Genomic DNA, 4,298 nt, shown 5'->3' with positions numbered 1-4,298 from the left:
CCTCGTGGCAAGAGTATGCAAGCAATTCCTGGAGGATGAAGGAATTGATACTATTGAATGGCCCCCACACTTGCCTGACTTAAATCCAATAGAACACCTCTGGGATATCATATTTCAGTTCCATCATCCGTCGTCTTATTAGGAGCATGCCCTGATGTTGTCAGGCATGCATACAAGCACTTGGGGCCATACAAACTGCTGAGTACCATTTTGAGTTACTACAATGAAATTTCAGCAAAATGGACAAGCCTGCTGCATCATTTTTTCACTTTGATTTTCAGGGTGTCTTTAAATTCAGTCCTCTGTAGGGTGATAATTTTCATTAGACGATGAGGCATCCTTACGTTTTGTGTTTTCAAAGTGTTCTTTTAATTTTTTTGAGCAGTGTATGATGATGGATTTTATTTCTCAAGGCAAGTATAACAGTGGCACTCAAAAAAAAAAAAAAAAAGTTTTAAGCTCACCACACTGCATATATGTAATATGAGGTCCTATCTAAACTATGCAATCAATTGTATCCAGGCTGACTCTTGTATTACATAGTTGGTAGGAGATTGTACGGTCAGGTGTGAACTTTACACCATCTGTAGCACTAATTTTACCAAGATTTATATGTTGACAGTTAATTCCAGCAGGGCTTGACAAATTTGCTTTGAATCTAGGAGCCAAATAAAGTTAGGAGACAGTTTTTTTTTTTTTTACTAACGGCTTTATTTTTGATGACGGAGATAGCAGATTCTGAATTTGCGCATGGGGGGATTGGAGCCAAGGTTTTTGGGGGCTGAGGTTTTTGATGTGTGTGTGGCATGCTGTGTGGGCTGCACTCTGCCTGCCTTAAGCGCCACGTGTGGGGACTAGCGGCCAGGAGGAGGGGTGAGCCACAGTATGCACAGATTAGCTGGTGTCGAGGGAGAAGGGAGTGTGGAAGAGGCTTTTTTCACATCGGTGGTGGATCTGCTGGGGGAGGGTGCACAGGAGTGCTAGTGTGTTTGAGAGGAAGAGAGAAACTTTGGTTCTGCTGTGGGTAAGCAGCAGAGCTCGAGGGTTTTTTTTGTTTTTGGATGTCTGAGCTGGATCAGCTGCCTGGTGCCTGAAGCTGCATGCCTGGGGCGACGGCCAGTGGGAGTTGCTCGAGCCTGGTGCCGGCGGTGAGTGGGCTGGTGGAAGCCCAGGTGTAGGGAAATGAATTCTAGTTGCCATAGCGACGAGGGATTTGTCAGTCAAGCCTTGCCACCGCCACCCACCCCATATACCCTGGTTCTCCCCCCCTCCCTCTGTATACACGGTTGTCTTGTCCTGTCCTTCTCCTCTATATAAATGCCCCAGGTGTGGTCCTCATCCCTGTATACATCAAGGGTCTGGAGACACGGACACACACACCTCGGTCTCTTATCCAGGTGAACTTAAAAGCCCAGGCAAGTCCTCCACCAGAACACCTTCACCACAATGGGCTCCTGCAGGGAGTACTACCAGTCCGCCTGCTCCGTAAGATGGAGGCCATACAGGGTGGTACACAGGCCACCGGGTCCCCACTGACTCCTTTGCCTCCTGCACCAGGTGAGCTCCAGGGGGAGGAAGGCCAGCTTGGAGGCGATGTGGCTCGGGCACGGCGGCCAGCAGAAGAGCCAAACAGAGCTCCCCCAGGAAGAAGCCGTTCATCCTCAGACCATGCTCGGCCACAGGGGATAGCGGCCGCCTGAGAAGAGAGAGCCTGGCCTCCCAAATATGTCACACGGAGCCCGACATCGGACTCCAGCAAAGCCTACTGCCTGCTTCCAGGGAAACTATGGAGACCAGCAGGGGGGAGAGAAAGATTGGTTTCCCTGTGTCCAGAGTTGCATGTCCAGGGCGTAGGGAAGTAGGAGTTGCCGGCGGCGAGTGGGCTGATTGGTTCCCAGGCGCCAGGCCGAAATTTCTGGTCGCCATGGCAACCTGGTGCCTGGGATTTGTTGAGCCCTGAATTCCAGTATATGAAAATTTTGCATTTAAATAGCTCTGTAAAGCACTATTTCTTCATCAACCAGTAATAAAAAAAACCTCAGAAAACCAAAATTTAGAGTTTTTGTTGGTCCTCATGCCCCTAACAATCAGACACATGAAAGATATAAAAAATGTAAATCTATGTCTTGCCCCTCTTTCAACTTAAAGCCTCACAGAGGAGTTTGACAGGTACACAAAGACAGGTATACGGCCCCAAACATGAACAGTGTTGTTCGGGGCTACGTGAGCACACACCCCTGTACACCTGCCAAACTCATTTTTGTCCATACAGCTGCTGCATGTCCATTTGTTAACATAGGCTGCCTGAATGCAGCTCCAGGGACCTCCAAAAGTGTATACAAATGGCTCACTCTGTATGGGCCTCACCACCCATGCAAATGAAGCCTCTAATTATATTTACCTATGATAATGGTAGGGACAAGCATTGCTTCCAGTGGCTCCAAATGTTCTTGGAGCAAGGTGGGCATAGATGACATGTCCCCGTCAGATCTGTACTGCCTGAAGATGGGAAGCAGTTAGCCAATGCAGCCCATGACATTTAAAGACAGGAAGATGAAAGGGCATCCCTGAAGTGAAGATTTTTCCAGTTGCCTGCACAATGTGGGACATGCTTCAATACAAGTGAAAAAAATTAAAAGTGTAAAGCTTTTTTTTTTTTTTTTTTTTTAAAGCTAAACTGCAGCTTTAACGTGTATGTTACCCCAGCATATCCTGTTCTCTTTCATTGCTTACTTTGTGTGAAATACCTGGTGATCCTACCAGTCCCTGCACTTATGTTTTAAACTGGCATGGCATGGAAGCACATCCATCTCAGCATGCTCAATTTGCTTCTTTACATTCTACTTAGGCGTACTACAGTGGTCAGACTTGTGCTGACATGCCCCCCTTGCATAGCTTTAACGCAACATCCATTAATATTCATTTGTTGACGCGCTGCAATGCAGCAGAAAAACAGTAAATGGGACTTTGAAAGAAAAAAAAAAAAATCCCTCACGAATCATAGCAGTTGCAGTCAACATGTAGTTAATCATCAAAATTCTGGGGGGGAAAAAAAAAAAATATTACTTTCACTTTCCCCTCTTGATCATATTGTTCCCCCTGCCAGCAGTAAGTTGGCGGCCTTCTAAACATCAATTATTTCACTGGATCCTTTGTGAATTTTGACTATGAATTGCTCTAGTGTAACGCTAGAGAGGTCAATAAGGGCTCCTTTTAAAGCTTATTTACAGTTTGTGAATTAGTAAATACTGAAATGTACATTGTCAGGTCACAGTTCTGCTTTAACCAATTGACCAGAAGGTTTTACCCCCTTCATGACCAGACCATTTTTTGCTATTCAGCACTGCACTACTTTACCTGGCAATTGTGCGGTCATGCAACACTGTGTGGAAAAAAATTTGAATTTCATTTGCGTACAAATAGCGCTTTCTTTGGTGGTATTTGATCGCCATTGGGCTTTAAAATAAATGTTATTATATAAAACAAAAAAACTGAAAATTTTGGGGGACAAAAAATTTATATTTTCTCATTTCTGTTGTAAAACATATCCAGTAAAAAATTTTTTAAATCAAATTTATTCATAAATTGAGGCCAAAATGTATTCTGCTACAAGTCTATGTAATAAGTGTATGTTACTGGTTTGTGCAAAAATTATAGTGTCTACAAACTATGGTATATATACTGAATTTACACAGCTATAAACGCTATACTGTAATGGTGGTCATCAGTGACTTATAGTGGTGCTAACAGACACTATCTGGGAAGGTCACTAGTAAACAATGACGTTACTAATGACACTAATACAGTGAATACACTGTACTGACACTGGCTGGGAAGGGGTAACATCTAGTGGCAATTAAAGGGTTAACTGTGTTATTAACAATGTGTAATGTGTGCTGCTTCTACTTTACTATCTGGCTGTTTTTTCTCCCTGCTTTGCAGGGAGAAAAAACAGCCAGATCGTAGTTCCCTATACACAGAATTCTGTGTTTTTGTAAACAAAGAACTCTGTGTGTGATTGGAATCAGCTGACTTCAGCCCAAATCATTGGCTGAAATCAGCTTTCAAATTTGTGCTGAGTCCAATCACAGCATGAGTTGGCATGGACGTGGGCAACACTGGACCCAGAAGAATCAGCCAATGTACAGGTGTGTGATTGTGCTTGCACTTGCCACCCGCCTAAATGAGTTTCTAAAGAATATTGGTACTGGCACTCAGCAAGTGCTGCTGTTTGCTTAATTTGCCAGTTCAATATAAATTGTAGTACTTTATATTTTACAAATGGACCTGAATCAGTC

Source organism: Staurois parvus, unplaced genomic scaffold, assembly GCF_062004578.1.
Source record: "Staurois parvus isolate SC_StPar_1 unplaced genomic scaffold, SC_StPar_1.0 ptg000199l, whole genome shotgun sequence".
Taxonomy (NCBI): Eukaryota; Metazoa; Chordata; class Amphibia; order Anura; family Ranidae; genus Staurois; species Staurois parvus.
This window is presented reverse-complemented; position numbering follows the sequence as displayed.